The 19,481-nt window shown below is 47.3% G+C and overlaps 1 protein-coding gene across 1 annotated transcript in view; it reads left to right on the forward strand.

Annotated features, from left to right (window-relative positions):
- Positions 1-7,587: 7,587 nt before the first annotated feature.
- LOC133121299 (trinucleotide repeat-containing gene 6C protein-like) overlaps positions 7,588-19,481 on the forward strand; it is a 58,383-nt gene continuing 46,489 nt past the window's right edge. Inside the window, exon 1 of the mRNA XM_061230504.1 lies at positions 7,588-8,409. The gene's annotated coding sequence lies outside the window, so the exon portion shown is untranslated. The remainder of the gene's footprint in view (positions 8,410-19,481) is intronic.

The following is a 19,481-nucleotide window of genomic DNA, read 5'->3' on the forward strand; positions in this document are numbered from 1 at the left end:
AAGACGCAGTGTCAAATCCTGCTGAATTCAAAGCCTGGATTTGTTCCATAAATATCCGGCTGTATAAATTTGTCCTATGTTAAAATAGACTTGTCAACATCTCAACTCTTCTCATCCAGCGTAAAAGCTGATGTGATGGTATAGATCAGGGTTAAGAGCTTTGCGATGTCATTTATGGGTCTATGGTAGGCACTTTCAGTGTAATTTAATTTAGAAAGCTTTTGCCGGTGATTTTTAAAAATGTTTTGGTGCATTTTTTCTTTACTCTCCAGTTTAAAGTACCCAGGAGTAATTGCAGCCCTGTCTATCTGGTATCAATTCAGGAGGGCATGTACTAGCAAGCATGTAAAAACTCTGCTTCCCAGGCAATGATATGGCCAATTATGCATCATCCCATGGGACTGCCTGTGATTGTTTTAAAATTAAGTATATCATTGTACGTAATTGCTTATATGCTTTTATTCCCACTGTTTTGCTTGATGCTTTATTATATGTGTTGTATGCTGTTGTATACCCCATGTCCTTGTTCCTGTAGCTCTTATGATGTGCATTTACCGTGATGTCCCTGTAAGTTGCTCTGAATAATTGAGTAAATAATAATTCCATGGCGACTGCGATAATGAGGAGGTGAATGGTGTTATTGTGGAGGATATGCAGCGCAAGTGCAGTCCAGTAGTTATGGGCCCCCACACTTGCAGTCACACTGAAGGGAAAGAAATGCTGCATGTTGGGTCTGCACAACCATGTGACCGCAAAACACTGCTTTGTGTGTGTGTGTGTTTGTGTGTGGGTGTGTGGGTGTGTGTTTGTGTGTGGGTTGGTGTGTGTGCGTGTGCATGTGTGATTGAGAGCGTGTGTGTGTGCGTGCGTGTGTGCGTCTGTGTATGTATGTGTTTGTGTGTGTACGCGGGTGTGTGTGTGCATGTGTGATAAAGAGCGTGTGTGTGTGTCTGTGTATAGTGAGTATTTTATTCAGTATTTATTAGTCTTATTTTTAGACTTATTAAGTCTTCTGCTGCTGTTGCCTATCCACTTAGATACATTGTTGTGTTCAGAGATGCTCATCTGCGTCACTGTTGTAATATGTGGCTATTTACGTTACTGTCAGCTTCGACCAGTCTGGCCATTCTCCTCTGTCCTCTTTCATTAACAACATGATTCTGCCTGCAGAACTGCTGTTCAATGGATATTTTTTTGTTTCCGCACCATTTAGAGACTGTTGTGCGTGAAAATCCCAGGACTCAAACTACCCTGTCTGGCACCAACAATCATTCCGCAGTCAAAGTCATTCAGATCACATTTCTTCCCCATTCCAACATTTCATCTGAAAAACATCTGAACCTCTTTTTTTTTTTTTTGATATTTTTTAGCCCTTTTTCAGCTTTTTTTATTTGACAGTATATAGAGACAGGAAGAATGAGGGCGAGAGAGAGGGAAAGACATGCGACAAATTGTCAGACGGTCGGATTCGATCCGTTGACGTCGCGGCTCACAATGAGCATGCGGTCAGTGCTCTGCAGGCTGCGCCACCGAGACACCCCAAACATCTGAACCTCTTGACCATGTCTGCATGCATTTATGCATTTACTTGATTGGCTGATTTAATATTTGCATTTACAAGCTGGTGTACAGGTCTACCTAATAAAGTGGTCACTGAGTGTATGTGTGCGTGCGTGGGTGATTCAGAACATGTGTAGAGGTGCATATGTGTGTATTCCTACAAATGTGAGAGCTGTGTACTGTACATGCATCTGCATATACAGTATGTGAGAGACACATATGCAAAGTGTTATGTGCATATACATTACAGTGTGTGCATACAATGTATGTGTATGCATTTGTCTGTATGTTTGTGCTGTATTGTGCAGTATTTGAGTCTGTCTGCATTTGTGTATATATACATTTATGTGTGTGTTTGTGAGTGTGTGTGTTTGTGCTAGTGCTTGTGTCCGTGTGTGTGCGCATGTGTGCATGTGTGTGTGTGCATGCGTGCGTGCGTGTGTGTGTGTGCATGTGTGTGTGTGCGTGTGTGTGTGCGTGTGTGTGTGTGTGTTTGTGCATGTGTGTGTGTGTGTGTGTGTGTGCACGCGTGTGCATGTGTGTGCATGTGTGCATTTGTGTGTGTGTGTGTGCATGCGCGCCCCTTTCCTCCACTCTCTGTGATCTCCAGAAACACATTGCATTACAGCCAGTTTGATTACATTTCAGATTAAAGCTGCGGGAAAGAGGCTCCTTCGGGGAGTGAATTATGCGGCCGTTACCCCCTCCAGTGTCAGGCGGAGTAGGGGAGGCTTCACTCCCACTATTCAAGTGACCTTGGGGGTCATTGAAAGCAAAGCAGCATTAATCAAAGTGACGCGCCAGCGCCAGGAAAGGGGATGATGGGGCTCACAACAAACCGGCTGCAGCACCCACCCTCATCGAGCCCCGTTCCTCCCAGTCCCCCTGCCCAGCGCACACTGAATTAATCTGCGCTCTCCGTCTGCTAATACCCTTCCGAATATCGCTCCTGGCCCTCGCCTGTGCTTGTTTCAATTATGGGAGACCACTGCCAAGAAGAGAAAGGATTGAGTCCCTGGCTTGAGCTGATGTTGGCCTCCACTGGTCCGTCCATGTCTGTTTGTTAGTGTGTCGTTGCCCCCAAGGCCTAATTGTGTCTGAAGGTGTCAGTGTCAGGCGTGGTATTAATGATGCGGTTCTGGATCCTGACGGGTCCACCGGTGGGACCGCGGTACTCTCTGTTAGAGCGTCTGGCTGCAGTTCAAGGAGCCTCATTCCCACATTAGCCACTCGACTGGAGGAGCAGAGCCCGACCAAGGAGACTCTCTCTATGCGCCGCAGCGTACGATAATAAATCAACGCCGAATCCTGTCCATACGGTCTGGGTTTCTGTCGATGCCGCCTAATCGATTAGACGACGGGGAGACACTGGCTGAGGGCTGAATCCGCTCAGTTAATCTGTGAAAACAACTCGGCGCAGATGAGATTATTGATTGAGGGAAGATCAAGTGAAGGTCAGAATATGTTATCTCTGCTCACGCAAGCATACGGCTGCTTATTTATCCCCATTTTATCAAACTGGGGAAAGAAATCCTTAGCATGATTTTTCAAGGTTATGCTTTAAAATGGCATCACAATCTCAATCTCAGTGGGCTGCTACTGCGCCTCCCACAGAGAACATCAGTGATTGTGTCAGCCCTGGCCTGTGTAACTTTTGGAAGATGTCTTTTTTTGGTGAAAGGATTTAACGTTACCCTTTCAAATTCACCTTGAGACACTTGACAGGGGTTCCTCTATTTTTATGTGAGCAGATTTGACAGGAAAGGACCTTGGAATTTCTGTTGCAATGCATGACAACAGACAGCAGGCTTCATCTCTGGCTGAGAGGTGGTGCAAGCAGTTTGTTAGTCTAGATGAAAGCTGCGTTCGTTCTGCCGTGGATGACAGTTATCACCATTTCACTGGCTTGCTCACAGTTAATGAGATAAAAAACAATGCTTGTTAGTAGTTAATTATTCAATTGAACCCCTACAGGCAATCAATTAAGAATAAGTGTGTAATAAATTTGATTAACCAGTCTGTTCCCAAAACATTATAAAACGCGTGCAGGTCTAATGTTGCTATAATTAATGCATCTGGGGGGTGGAGGGCCTGCTGTGTGTTGCATACAAAGTTCAGCCTTACAGTTATTGTTGTGCAATGATCAGGCACTGAAGTGATTGCGGGTCAGAAGAACTACAACAATTGTCATTCTGCTCGTTGTGTAATAACATGTTTGGCAGTAGATTATAAATGCCACTCAACATTTTTACATATTACCATATTTGAAATGGTTATTTTCAAGGAAAGGTTTTAATGACGTTTTTTTATATAAAACAGAAGATAATTGTTTCCGCTGTTTTGATCCCAAATGTTCTTCACATTTCTATCACGTGAAAGTATTTGTCTTCATCACCATCGCAGATTCCCCTCCAACCTGCTCTAGGCTCTTTTTGCTTGTGTAGTCAGGGATTGTGGACATTGTTATTCGTGGCCAGTCCTGCTCTCTCCTGCTCATTCACTCTCCTGTCCTGGCCTCTACCTGTTCAGGGCTCTCCAGGGAAATTAAAGCAGCTACCGGCTTCTGTCCCATTGTGCTACACTGCTTACCGTTCACTTATTCGGTATCCTTAGAAACCATAATCCTGCTCTTTACAGGAACCTAATGACAATGATCCCTCCGCTTAATCGTAGTCTGTGCTCGAGGCCATTTTGACCCCATCAGTTACAAATCCCCCTCCACCCCCAACCCCAAACGGGAGCTTTTTTTTTGACACGGACGTGTAGATGCTGCCGTACTGCTTGTGTGCTTGCCATTTTGACCTCTGACTCTACGCCTTTTGGACAGATGTCACAGGAATTACTCACATATAAGTGAATCGCCCACAGTCTGCGCGGTCATACATTGACTTGTGCTGACCCTGATCGATATGGGCGTCTGAACTTGAGATGATGCTGAAGGTCACACCCTTTGTTTTGGGGGCTGCCTGCAGCCATGTTTAACCCCTGTGAATCCCTTGTGTTTTCTCATTTCTTGTTTTCTGAGTCTAATGAGTAATGAATGGGATTGCTATGACAGGCAATATCAATTACTATAAGTCATGACTGGTGTCATCCTTGCACACTGGACTGTGTGTAATTGTATCATTGTCTTTGGTTCTTCTGTCAGCAAAATATTGCCCATACCATGTAATACCTTTGGAAATGTATCTAACATAACCACAAAAGTTCATTTATTCTTGTCTTACATCATAATCTTCTTCTATTTTTAATGCAAGCCTCTTTATAACGAAGCTCCACAGACTCTTGTTATACCCAATTAATTAATCAATTACAATAGAAGTGTTTCATAACAGTAAATTGTCTTTAAAGAAGATTGTCTGATTGTCTTTGTTCATTTGAGTAATGTTTACAGTTTACTGTGTGTGTGTGTGTGTGTGTGTGCGTGTATGTGTGTGGTGTGTGTGTGTGTGTGTGTGTGTGTGAGAGAGAGAGAACAGAGACAGAGAGACACAGAGACAGAGTGGGGGGAGAGAGAGAGAGAGAGAGAGAGAGAGAGAGAGAGAGAGAGAAACAAGCACATGTGTGGTTTGGCGAGATCCTAGGGAAGGCTGAAATGAAAACCGTATGTGGAAATGGCCATGATTAAATAAGAACTAAAACAAAAGACAAGAGAAGAGAAGAGGCAGAGAGAAGAAAAGACTTTCCGAGCAGGAATGAGTGAGCAATTGCCAGCATTGCTGTAAGCCTGTGTCTGAATTTCCCCTTATCAGAATGTCAGCTAGACCTTTTCACTGCCTCCCCGCCATCACCAGGGGCTTAAATGTGAAAGCAATTAACAAAATTGGCAAAGTCTAAGAAATTTTCTGAGACACTTTAAAAAGATAGAGGGGAGATGAGTTAGGGTGGGCGTTGCATGGGGAATGATGTCTACATGGCTTCCTTTTTCTTTCCTTTGTTCTCTCAATCACTGCATGTGATGTGGCACTGCTCGGAACAGTGGAAGATGCCTCTCGCACTAAGAACGTGGCACACTAAAGCGATCACTTAAAATTCTGAAGGACGATGCTGAATAGAATGTTCCTCACCTCCCTGACCCTAAATTGGTAACCTTGAACAGTGCACCACTCCATCCCACTCAAGGTAAACCCTGTTATTCGCTTGTTTCAGCAAACCTTGGATCTGGGCCCAGGATCTCTGTCCTGTGGTCTATATGGGGATTGTTACGATGTGAAAAGTATGTTAGATACTGCTATCATTTGGCAATTTTGAAAACAGTTTTGATGTGTACTAAATGCAAAAAAAAACAACAACAAAAAAAACAGCTGGATTCAGCTGCATATATGAAAAGTGAGAAAGAATCACAACACAACCTCCCTCTCCCCCATCCCTCTGCCCTTTCTTTTCACTTACCATTCTTGCATGATATTTCCAGGTAATTGTTTTGACTTTAAGTACTTTAATGAGAACTAGAAGGATGTTGTCATTTTCTTCACTTACAGTGGGTGATTTACCAAAATAACTCTGGACTAATGTATTTAAGGGCAGGGGGCATTTTAAAATGCACAAACCACTCATATAATTTTACTTTATATGCATTTGGTGAACAATACACAGGCTTTTCAGGCTTTTAACTTAAAGGTCAATTGTCGAAAACGAGGAGACATTTCAGCTGCATTAAAGTCTGGTCTGATTCTGCTTTTTGGCCTGGTAGGTGTTTGGTCAGTTGAATCCATTATGAACCCATGCCCTGACCTACTTCCAAGGAGTCCAGTCATTTCCATGAGAATAGCAAGTTGTGAATGAGTGGGGCCACAGCCTGCCACAGAAAGCTATGGGAGGAGTGGGGTGACAGTTGTGGCACAGCAGTCAGCTGGAAAAACACAAATTTCATGTGGCTTCTACACTGGGCATCATAATTTGTCTCTGTGCGCTACTGTGCTCATAGTCTCCCCCGCATCTATAACCAGGAAAGTCCTCCATGAATGTAAACTATCAACTTGCAGAGTCATTATCTTATGGGGATATTCTAAACATATGGGAATAATTATACTTACGTATTTGGAACTCCTAGGAGGCTATATTTAGAATACCAGCACAGCTATTTTCAGGATCAGCTTGACCAACATAATGCCACCACTGCCAACATAATGTCACATCTACCAAATGCGACCACTGAGCTTTGACCAGCAGAGTGGGCGTGGTCACAAAAAATAAATAAATAAAAATAACTTAGAGTAAGTAGCACACATGGCTCTGTTCATTCGAATGCGATATATGATATATATGAATGCGTCCAACTGGTAAATCGTTGCCGAAACCTTGCTGAAACCTGACAATGGTAAGAATATGCATACAGATTTGGTATTTACTATTTATAGCCTAGTACCTCACGCTAAAGGGATTAGCTAAATGGGTAGCAGATAACAGAGCTTCGTCGTGTATTCTGCTGCATGTCTTTTAGCCACATGGTCATGTAAATCCAATCGGGACCCACAATAAGAGAACCCCCTTTAAGATACGGCTGATCGCATGTTGTGTTCAGACATAGCTTGCTAACTCTTGAAATAACATGTTGCGTTGTAGCCTAATGTGCGTATGTGTCAAACTGGCTAGCAGAAGCCTACCTAAGTTACTTAATTATAGCAACGTAACGTTGAGTACTGCGATTGGAGCAAAACAATGAATCCGAAAATGTATTCATTGAAAATGTATTTTACACAATTATTGAGTATTCAATTGTAACGCTGACTGCACAATGCTGTGTATTAATTGCCTTAAAATGGCATTGCGCAGAACTGTTCATCTTATCCGCTAGCGCAAAGCTCCCAGTCTCGGTTAAGAGCTGGACGGGATGATAGGTTGCCAGACCTCCGTTGTCAGGGAAACGAAAGGCGGAGCTAACGTGTGTATCTCTTTTTTTTAAGAGAGAGGAGAGAGTTTGTTTGTTAGTTGAGATCACGTGACCAGCAGCTGGGGCACGGGGGCCACTTCCTGTTTTATTTCGGCTTAGAAGCGAGCAGCCGTTGTCAGTTTCAACAAAATGGCTGCGAGAGCGCCGTCAATGAGAAATCACTGAAAGCTCTGCACGGTGATAACTACAGCTTGCTAACAGCGAATTCTTTTTTTATTTTCACGGAGATCTGGGTCAGTCTTTCCTCTCCAAGAATTGGATGTCTCAAGAAATTGCTTTCTTGGATTTAAATTGCATTCTTGCTAACTCGCTAGTCGCAGGTTTTAGCTAGCTTGCTAGCTAATAGCTAGCCAAAACATTTATTTTGCACTTTAAACATAACTAGCATCAGCGGCTTTTCGATGCGAAGTCGCCAGAAAAAACTTCAAACTGCTTGTTATTTTCCTTCGAATTGTAGTTAGTGAACAGTTCGCTAGCTATCATTACTAACATAGCTAACTAGCTAGCTAGTTAGGTAGCTAAGTTAGCTAGCTAGTAGAGCTAGCTAGCAAAGTATGTTCTCCTGTTTTTGCTAGCTGGCTAGCTAGCTGGCTAGCAAGCTAACAGACAAACAATTATCGGGCATCAGTTTCTTCTAGCAGCGCTTTAATTTTGAAGTTCTGTTATGTGTTTGGATTGCTAATTTGAAAACAAATTCTGCTCATGGAGCAAGTGTATGCTTAATTTCTATTCCAGATAGCAAACTCGCTACCCAACAAAGGCTGCTTGTGTGTAATGTTAATATTTTCGTGATTGTTTGCTAAGCTGGTTAGCCACTTACTGCGACTGCTCGCCTGATTTGTCATTAGTTACGGGTACATTTCAGAAAAGATTAGGGAGAAGACTTTCTGCCTTTGTTTCTTCGTGCAACAATCTTTATTTTGAAACCTGCCAAAGCCCAATTTGTGAACATTAAGGTAAGCACGTATTCATTGCCTTTCGCTATCTACGTTGAATGACAAAATGACCGTTCTGATTTGAGCAGATAGGTTACAGGCTGAGTTGCCAGGTCATTTGTTGATAGCCGATTTTAGTATGGTAGCCAGCGCTGGAGTTGGCTACCGTTGCGGGCTATGGTCGACGTCAACTCGGTAAGTTAACGTTCGCTTGTGATGTTGCGATATGTTGATAGCTCCTGTTTAGTGAGGGTAGTTATTTAATGTTAGCTTGGTAACCAGTTATTTGTGTAGCCATCAGAACGTTACAATGCGAAACTTAGGTGCATTGAAATATATATTTTACCAAGTAATTGCACGGGTTACTGTGAATTGGATTTAGAATGTAGTAACTTAGCGTTTCCTCCATCTGTCGTTTAAGCATTATCTAGCTGTTAGGTTGGCAGCTACCGTAACCTTCCTTATCTTAGCTGACGTTAACTAATTTGCGAAGATTCCGAGCATTTATTTACTTATAATCTGTGCGGTTTATTATTACTACAGTGTTGGATGTTGTATTATTTTTATTCGCCGACATGGATTATGTATGTTCAACAATTTATTTGGAGAATAAACCGTCTGATAAGAGAACTGCAGTTGCTGCACCGCTAAACGCGAATGTGAGGTATCCGCCATTGGAGGAACCGTATTTGCAAAAACAAAAAATAATGTCATTAGTTATATCAGTTAATTCACATTTTGACTTCTTGGAGCAGTATACAAACTTTGATCTGTAATTATTTAAACGTAATATACCTTTTTTTGTTGTACATTGAATGGGAAGCGCATTCGAGTGTCCTTCCATGCAATGTAACTTTGATAACCTTTGAGAGAGCCATATGCAATGACTTGTGGAAAATGCAATGGATGTTATCGATTATGGTGTATTCGAGTTTGCTTATGAAACGGACACATTTAAGTAATTGATTTGAACCCTTTGAACAAAATAAGCGTGCCATTTCTGGGTTTTTTCATTCTGCTGCACACGTTGTCTATTCTCGTTGAATGAGCAACCTTACGTTAGCTATTCCACGGAAATAAGAATGCCTGCAAGAAGTGCGTTTGAGCCTGGAAGCTGTCCTACCAATAACTGTCAGTGAAAATGTCAATGTATTTAAATATTTGTTTGAAAACAAACTGTATGTATTCGTCTACGCCATTTAAAGCTTTAGCAAATATCAGCAGACAAGATACAGGACGATACTGCATAATAGATAGTTTAATTTCACGGACTCGTTCTCTTGCTATTGTGCTATAAATGCCAGCTCTGGAAATGTTTGCCTTGTTTTTTTTTTTTTGCATGGCTCAAATTATGGAGTTGGATTGCCGGTAATATATTTTTTTTAAAAAAAGCTTCTTCTTTTTTTTGACAAGGTGGCCTTTTATTTTATTACTGATTAATAGCGGTTCGTTCTTCCAGCACTACGTTCCAGAATATCCAGGGCATATGTCATGCGCATGTACTGTTGGCTGCAATTGCACAGATAGGGCACTCTGGTACGCTGTCAGTCTTAATGCATGGGAAGCAGATGATGTCTGGATATGTGTGTGTGTGTGTGTGTGTGGGGGGGGGGGGGGGGGGGGGGTTTGGGGGTGCGATCCAACAATAATTCGTTTTCTGAAAGTGGTATGCCTCCCAATAGCATTTAAATGTGTTTTGTGACACATTTGTATTCTGATTAAGAACCACATGGCTAGAGTATATCACGCATCATATACTACAGTCCGTTTCATGTTTGTGCCATGTATGCTCTCCTATAATGGGAATATACGCATCTGCATTTTTTCCTTCTTAATTTCCTGTCATTATCATGCTTGCGTATGCCTTATCTCCTGGAGAAATTGCAGTTGTGTATAGGAGCGATAATCGCACGCCTTGTTTCCCGATGCTGTAAAAGTCATACGAGGGTTTTGATTCCGCTGCTGACTTGCATTGCATTCGCGATGCGCCCTGTCCCCAGGCATGAGGCTACCGCTTTGATATCTTTCCAACGTGTCTTAATTGAAGAACATAATTTTCTCCTTCAATTTCTTTCCCCTCTTTGACATCTCTGTCAGCGCGGCATTATCTCAGTCGTCAGACACCAGTGGGGGCAATGAAATGCGGCGAGATATGGTTGAGAATGCTAACATGCTTACTGGGGAGTGTGACGTTAATGTCAGGCTCTGGGCCCCATGGTTGGTTAATGTGCTGCAGTTGTTAATCAGCCAGGGCTTCTCTCTCCTCCCACCCCACCCCACCCCGCACCACACCAGACCAGCCCAGCTGCCAGGCCCTTAGCTTTCTTTGCGGGGTCAAGGGGCCTCTGTCAGCACCCAAGCCTGTTAGTGGGGGTGGGCTCCGCTTTCACTGAAAGTGAATGGGGGGGAAAAACCGCCACTTAGCCTGCTGATTATCATACCGTTTTGATCTTCATCTCTCTGCAGTTGCCAATGGCGGCTTACCACCCCCAACTCAGGGGGGCCTCCCCTCACAGCAGAAGTTATCTTTTAGATTTGTTGACCATTCTTGTCCTGATTGGCCAGAGGGGTCACAGCTTGTCATGGCATAGTTACCCATTCCCTGTAGGCAGGAGAATGATGGTTTGCGCCGTTCAGACATTTTATTCATTTATGCTTTATGTTTTATTTTTTCCGGACGAAAAGCTAACTGCACATGTACCAAATCCTGTCCCTGTCCAGCCAGGGTGATTTCCCCCCTGCTACTGTCTATTGAATTTTGTCTCAAAATCAAGAGTTATTTGTGGTTTATAGAAGTTGTTGGAATTGTTTTGAGGTGTTTTCTTTTGAAGTTAAATATGTTGCTTTCATTCATGCTTCTATGGAGGTGACCCCAGCATAACCCACCACAGACAAAACCGCTTGAATAATAGAATACGATGGACAGCAGTGTTCAATGACTTCTATTGGATGTAGCCTGTAGCAATGCCTGTTATTGTGGCAGTCTAAGGCATAATGCGCTAGTGTGATAAATGATGTACGGGCTTTTCGAGAGTGAAATGAACAGTGTCAAGTGTTCCCTGCCAAAACCCACATGCCTTTCTTCATTGATGTCCCTTTTCAGTGCTATTGGTACTCATGAGTTTTGCAATCATACATGTATGAAATACATGGAGTCCTTTTCACTGAGTCCTGCTCCTGTGGCAAACAACAGCATCCTACGGTTCGGGCAGTAGAACTTTGTAAAGTACTGCACCGATATGTATAAGACTTATAAATCACTGCAATTAGAGATTGAGTTGTAGTCTTTACGTCTCACGTTGTGCAGACGTTCTGCCCTGATGTAAGAGCTTGAAATCCGGGAGTCTGTTCCTGTCTGGCCCGCGTGAGCAGCAGGGCAGGGCTTTTTCGGGGAGCGAGCGGAGAGGCTTTGTGTACCTTGGAGCGGATCCAGGGGAATGTCCAGCGTCAGGGCCGGGTCCTCCCTCCCCCCTGCCAGTTAATGGAGGAGAGGTGAGGGGAACGGCACTACGGCTGGAGGAGAAACCGGGTCTCGCTTGCTGCTCCTGCACTGTCTGAACCAAACCAGTTGGGACTAGAATCGCGAAACGCGGGCTGATCTGCCATCGTTCTGGTTTGTGGTTCTGTTGCAAGTTCTCTCGCAAAGCTTCTCATGCCCCACTGCCGGGTCCTGCCAATCAAGCGAGATAGAGCGCTGCCAAGTTTCTTTAACAGGATGGCAGGTAACTTGGGTACCTGCCCAAAAGGCACTACCCTCCATGCTGACTAGTGGATAATATTTCTTGTTTAAGTAGCCAATGTTATAGACTGTTCAAATTTGCCTGCTGGAATATGTTTTCCGGATTTCTGGACTAGTAAAAGGGATCTTCACTTGAAATTTGACTGCCGTAGATTTAATTGAAAACTACCATCTGTGTAGCCCACACTGCTCAAGATTGTACACTTGCTCCGTTTCCACAAGTTGTTTTATTCTTCTAGTATGTCACCAAAGGAACAGCAGGGTTTTGTTGTCACACTGAAGTGGCAGGCTCCCCCCTGTTCCACACTTGCTCAGCAGTGATAGAGGAGGAGTACTACCCACAGCCAGGACTGTGAAGTTCTGCCTCTCACATCTGCATTTTACAGTTAATACTCTCTAAGATAATACAGCCCAAGACAGACCTATGACTAATAAATTCATATTCTGAATTTGGCCTCAACTAAACAAGCCTTCATTTCTTTGGCGGCCAACTAAAGCTAAAGCTTACTGCTGCAGGTAGTGACAGCGGGATGGCAGTGGTTGGGTTGCGGGCGCTTGCTTTCGGTCTCCTGGGAGGGATTTCGGGTGGTGTAATTAAACAGTGGGGTTTGGTTGTGGTAGTGGTCATGGAGAGCCTCTGGAGAAGGAGCTTTACTTGGCAGAGCCTTGTGCTCTCTGTGACTTGTTCTCTGGGGAATAGCATCAGATATTTGGGTTCACAGGGCTATTGTAGACCTCTAAACGGCCCAGGGAATGACTGATTTGTCGAGGAACTGTGATTGGGTGCATTGGACCTGGTATTCAGGTCGACCAGGGGAAGAAGATGGAACCAGTCATCAAGAAAAATAATCTAGCTAACTTCTAGGATGTCTAGCTAACTTCTAGGATTTGCAGGTTTGCTGTATTCATGATATGAGACATTACTAGAGCTGGTAGGTAGGCTGTATGTTTTTAACACATTTTAGAGTTAATGTATCCCCTCTACGATCCTAGCTCTGCCACTCTCAGGGCAGCATATGCAAGTAATTTAGGCCTTTTCATTGAAATGGTCATGCGCCTTTACAGCCCATGGTGTTTCTCCGCCTAGGACCACACAGCTTGCCTTGATTACATTGCAGTCTCTTTTGCACTTATTGGCTGTTTCTACTCTTAGGGTAGCCTTATGGACCTTTCCTGAAATGGCTCTCCACAAAGTTCTTGTTCGTACACACAATGTGAGCATTATCGCTGTGCTTCGAAGTTCACCTATAATAATTAAGAATTTATGATTGCCATGGTGGTCTCAGTCAGTTTATAGCTCATATTATTAAACTGTAGCCTATTTGATCATTTAATTGAATGCTATTCTTTTTTTGAACTGAACACTTGGAATTGCACCTGGTAGTGCTGAAGGCATGCCAGGCTAACATGGAGGACTTATGAAATGCTCTTGTTTTGCATGTGTGCATTTGGAGCTTGAAGAGTTTTTTGGAGACCACCTGTTTATTTAGGCAATTTGGCAGTTAAGGCTATGGACGTTCAGTGGCTTAGTGGTTCTGTATCCTTGGAAACCTCTTTATTGTCCAGTCCAGCTCGAGCAAGGTGGCTATACTATTTCCCGTATAGTGATATCATGGGCTGCCCTCTGTGTGTATCATCTTGTTTTTGCGTATGTGCTATATGGCGGTCCCATTGCACTAATCTCTCTGTGGTGCCACAGTGGAAATGTAATCTTTTTAAACGCAACATGAGCTTTCACTTTCCTGTACACAAAGTGTTGACTCTAAACTGCCACATTTCATCCTGCTAGCCTGTCTTTCTTGCTTTTTTTATTGCCTTATTTTCCCCCTTTCTGTGAAATGAACGGATGAAACGGAGGACAGATCGACACCATTGTGCTGTGTAAAGGAGAGCTCCCGTACGTTGGAAGCTGTACTTTTCCGGTCCTAGGCCATTCCGTGGGCTTTGTTCCTGGACTGAGTCACTTCATTTCCTCCGTGCCCTTTCATCATTGCCATGAGAACACACGCTGGTGATGTCACTCCATGGCTTTTGCATGTACCCAGAAACGGCATCTCTTGGCATTGACGATGTCCATAAAATTCTAAATACGAGGGGAAAATCCATCCGGAGAAATCCATTTCGTCATTAGTGATTCATGAAGCGTGTATGTAAAGTGTGCGCACAAATGTACAAACGCATGTATCTAACATTAGCTAGGTCTTGTGCGCAGTATGGTAATTTCAGGTAGTTGTTGGTGATTAATAGGTTTGTAATTCATGTTTCTTGGTCCTTTTGTGAGTTGAGCTGTCTGCCATAATTCTGACCGGGCTCAACCCCTCAGAGGCCAACTCTGCTTCCCAGTATCCTGTCATGTAAGGGCTGGTTGGACAATTCTCTAAACTGGAAATGGCTGTGCTTGAAAAGGCCTCAAGCAAAAACTGAAACCTGTGTCCTCTTTAGTGTAGTTCAGTGTCTGTCAAATGGTCATATGCAGGGTTTCCAATGTACCTGCACAATTAAAAGCATCAAGGTTAACAAAACAATCAAGACTTATTTCCGTTGTGGTCCTTCTTAGATGTCAAGGGTCACCTCAGCTGGGCAGCAGTAACCGAGTCGAGTCTTCATTTAAAAAGCGAAAACCCAGGCTAATCTGTTTTAGAGTGGTTTCACCACTGGCCAGGTTGCTTTGCGTTGATGGAGCCTGTATAATGCGTATATAGGCCCTATGTCTAGCACCAGGCAGAGCGGTAATCGGAATCAGCGATTGGCTGGCTAGGAGGGCTCGCGTCACATAAGAAGCTAAGGGCAGCGATGTGATTGGCTGGCTAGGAGGGCCCGCATCACAGAAGCAGCTATGGGCTAAGCACGAAGTGTCCACTGTAGGGGTCCTGCCTTGTGAGATGATGTCATCGTGGTGGCAGCAGTGGGATTACAGATGGTGTGTGTGTGTGTGTGTGTGTTTTTGTTTGTTTATGGGGCTTGCTAATGATGCGTTGGAGCCACAGTAACCCGCCGTCGTAAGTTTCCCTTCCTAGTCCCAGTGGCGCGGTTCCAGGAAGCGGTGGACGAGCGTGTTTTACACGAGGCTGGTTTTGCTTTGTGCGGTGTGGCTCTAGCCCGTTGCCTCCGCCGCGGCAGAGTGAAAGCGAGCGAACGCTGCGGTTTCGTGTGTCTTTCCGCAGTGAATCACGCTGCCGTTTAAGAGGAGTTTAACAGGCGTCTCCTTGCACACGGTCAGGTGCGCCGTAGCGCTGAACGACGCTGCTGTAAATACAGACGCTCTTCCCCCAGGGCTTAATCGTTGGCCAGACAGGTGCCTTCTGTACCGGTGAAGTGTGGGCGGTTCCGCGTTTCCGGAACGTGCCGGCGTTTCCGCCCGTTTGTTTCGCTTCGCGGGTCTTCCTTCCGAGGCCGCGGGCCGGCGGCGTGCCGGATTTAACTGGCGTGTAAGCGCGGAGGACGGCTGTCCGGGTGCTGGGGGGGGGGGGGGTCTCTTTTCCCCTCCGCGTTGTTGCTAGCCAGGCCCCCCCCCCCCCCCCCGCCAGGGCCTGCTGCGCTCAGTTTGTCTTAGTGCGCTGGCATTTCTGGCCCTGTGCCCAGAACGTCTGGTTCTGCACACAGCCCTGCGCTGTGTTCCGCTGCTGCTTCCTCTCACCCCCATCCCCCCCCACCACTCGCCCCTCACCCCCCCCCCCTCCCCCCGTCCGCTCCGAGAAGGTGCCCCTAAACACTCCCGTGCGGTGAGATGGATGGATGAAATCAACAACCTTGCTTCCCTCGCTCTCTCTCGCTCCCTCTCTCCTCAGTTTTATTTCCTTCCCCCGGGTTTCTGCCCTTCCTCTCGTGCTGCCGACGGCGTCGCGTCTTTGTTCCCGCCTGTCGCCGGGGCTCCAGACTCTGCCGGCCGCGGGGCGGCTGCCCTTTTTAATCGCTGCTGCCGCCTCTCCCGTTTCGGTTTGTGTCGTTTTGTGTTTGCGGAGCTCTTGGGTTTGGCATCCTCAGGAGCGCGATGGTGTCTCCCCTCTCACTGCTGTACCCCAGGCCCCTGTGCGCTGGTGGCCATGGCTGCATTTGCCCTAAAATGTCCCTGTAGAAAATGCCGGCTCAGTCCCCAGCTCGGTCCTCCGCACAGTACCAAGTGTGTTTGGGCGCCGTATGTGTGACTGAGAACCTGCCTATGTGTGTTTTTACGCGTGGGAGAATCATGTGCGTGTGTGTCTGTATCTGCATATACATGTGAGTGTGTGTGTCTGTGTGTGTCTGTGTGTGTCTGTGTGTGTCTGTGTGTGTCTGTGTGTGTCTGTGTGTGTCTGTGTGTGCCTGTGTGTGCCTGTGTGTGCCTGTGTGTGCCTGTGTGTGCCTGTGTGTGCCTGTGTGTGCCTGTGTGTGCCTGTGTGTGCCTGTGTGTGCCTGTGTGTGCCTGTGTGTCGGGACAGAAACACGCAGCTGTGAGGCCGTGTAACACTGCTGTCCCATCTGCTGGGCGCTGAGCGTGTGGCTCCAGTAACAGGAAGGACACTGGCGCTGTGCGTGCCGGGATGTCCCCCGCTGTTCCAGGTGACCCCCCTCCCCCGCCGCCCTTGATCCAGGGCTCCTGTGAGAGTCATTGGGGGTGTGAGCGGAAGGGAAGAGGGCATGCCCCCTTGCCCCGTTCCTCTCTGGGCCAGACGGGTTTTATAGCCAGGGCCTCCAAGCGTGCCGCGGCCTGTTCCACTGGCGGTGTGAGCGTTTCTCCCAGAAGGGCTGCACTCTGTAACCTCTCTGAGGTTTAAGACTCCGGGCTTAAGCAGCGCTTTGAGCTACACCTGCATGAGGCCCGATCCCTCATCGACAGGCCGCCGGCGTTTTCATTCCGCTCCCGGGCCCTGCCGGCTGATTGGCGGCTCGTCTCAGAAGGTGAAGATCTCTCTCTCTCTCTCTCTCTCTCTCTCTCTCTCTCTCTCATCTCTCTCTCTCTCTCTCTCTCTCTCTCTCTCTCTCTCTCTCTCTCTCTCTCTCTCTCTCTCTCTCTCTCTCTCTCTCTCTCTCTCTCTCTCTCTCTCTCTCTCTCTCTCTCTCTCTCTCGTCCCATTTCTGCGCCCGTGGCCCCGTCACCCCGGCGGCAGGCGGAGCTGCACGCTCTCCTCCAGCGCACGGACGAGTGACACAAACCCCGTCCTCGGACGCGGCGTTGGCCTAATCAGCGGGACGGGGCTCGCTGGCCTCCTCCGTGGCTGAAGAGACAGAGCTAATCCGAGGGGCTCTTCAGTACCGGCGCCTGTGATAAAGCGGATGGGCTGCGGCGCGCGGCGGCGTGTTGATCATGACTGGGGCTGCGGCCGCAGTAAATCCACGCGGGAGAGAAAGGAGCGCGCGCACTTCAGCGCCGAGTAAATTGGCATACAAATCAAGCGGGAGTGGGTGTCATTCCCAAACGCCGCCCCCCCCCTCCGAGTGGGCGGCCTGCCGATAGGAGCACCTATTTATAGCGCCCGTGTCAGCCCCGGTGCCGATCTTCGGAAAATTCCAGCACACAAAGGGCCGGGTGGGGGGGGGGGTATTTTTAAAGCAATAGTGCCCTTTTTCGCAGAACAGATGGGGGCACTTTGGAGCAGTCCTTCATGCCACCCTCCCCCCCCACCCCCTTCTGAAAAACTCCCCCGGGTTGGGCTGGTTGCCCGCCAGGCAGTCTGCGCGACGTGATTGGCTGTGGGATTAAGGGCCGGCCTATGGGAAGGAGGCAGTGCGATCGTACGGGGTGGCCAAGATGAGAATAGAGTGGGAAACGGGCAGATATGACCAATAGCCCCCCCCCCCCCAACCCCCCTTCACTGTCTGCTGCTGCCTTGTCCCTGAGGACGACGCTGTCCATCACCATCAGCCCGTCTCTCTCTCTCAACGCCTCCCCCCTCCCACAAACAAGCAATACCGCCAAATGACTTTTCAGATTGCCTTTTGGCAGGCCGGACCCGCGGCTGTGGCCCCGCGTCTCTGGCTCGTCAGCTGCTCCCTTTGCGAGGGGGGGGGACTGTGAGACCAACCGAGATCGGAGATGAGCCCCTGCCATTGGCTGGGGACGCCACACAATGGGGTATTGTGCTGGGCAGGCAAGAGGCTGTCTGTTTAGACCGGCGTGAACAATGGTGCGCTGTGCCTCCACTGGGTTGGAGGAACGCGGAGTGGAGGTCCACAGCGCTGCGTGCTCTTGCCCTGACGCGGATCATGCCTTCTTGAGCTGTACCTGTGTAGTCTCTCCCCCCCCCCCCCCCCCCTCCCCCCCAAGACCTCTTAATAAAGACCACTGGAGCTAGTGCTTATCGAGGGGATAGGGTCAAACAAGAGTTTATGGAACATGCTTTTCTATGCTTCTCCAGGAGAGAGGGTCTTGAGTTCTCTTGACCCCTCTGTGCCCTTTGCGATTTGGCTAAATTGGGAGTGTGAGTGTGAGTGTGAGTGTGAGTGTGAGTGTGAGTGTGAGTGTGAGTGTGAGTGTGAGTGTGAGTGTGAGTGTGAGTGTGAGTGTGAGTGTGAGTGTGAGTGTGAGTGTGAGTGTCAGTGTGAGTGTCAGTGTGAGTGTCCCTGGCTCTGTGTGTGTGTGTGTGTGTGTGTGTGTGTGTGTGTGTGTCCCTGGCTGTGTGTGTGTGTGTCCCTGGCTGTGTGTGTGTGTGTCCCTGGCTGTAGGAGGCTGTGTGTGTCTCCCTGGCTGTGTGTGTGTGTGTCCCTGGCTGTAGGAGGCTGTGTGTGTCTCCCTGGCTGTGTGTGTGTGTGTGTCCCTGGCTGTAGGAGGCTGTGTGTGTCTCCCTGGCTCTGTGTGTGTGTGTGTGAGTCCCTGGCTGTAGGAGGCTGTGTGTGTGTGTGTGTGTCCCTGGATGTAGGAGGCTGTGTGTGTGTGTGTGTGTCCCTGGCTGTAGGAGGCTGTGTGTGCGTGTGTGTGTGTGTGTGTGTGTGTGTGTGTGTCCCTGGCTGTAGGAGGCTGTGTGTGTGTGTCCCTGGCTCTGTGTGTGTGTGTCTCTGGCTGTAGGAGGCTGTGTGTGTGTGTGAGAGTCCCTGGCTCTCGCAGTGCCGAGCGGTTCTAGCCGCCAGCGGTCCAGTGTCAGCGCTGCACCGACAGCCTCCGTCTGCTGCTGTCAGCAGGTCACCAGGGTGTGGGGCAGTGCACACGGAGCCACAGTGCCCCCCCTCCACACCACGCCAGCTCTCAGCCTCAGGCTTTCAGCTCTGCCTTTCCGTGACGTGCTTTCGGTTAAACACCAACAGCTCTGTCTCTCTCGGTCTAGCTGCCTCTCTCTCTCCTCGTCTCTTTGATTCCCTCGTGAAGTTATTTAGCCTGATGTCATTTAGTTTTGTCAATGGTTTTTGTTGAGATTGTGTAAAGCTGTATTCCCTTGGAATC

Source organism: Conger conger, chromosome 2, assembly GCF_963514075.1.
Source record: "Conger conger chromosome 2, fConCon1.1, whole genome shotgun sequence".
Taxonomy (NCBI): domain Eukaryota; kingdom Metazoa; phylum Chordata; class Actinopteri; order Anguilliformes; family Congridae; genus Conger; species Conger conger.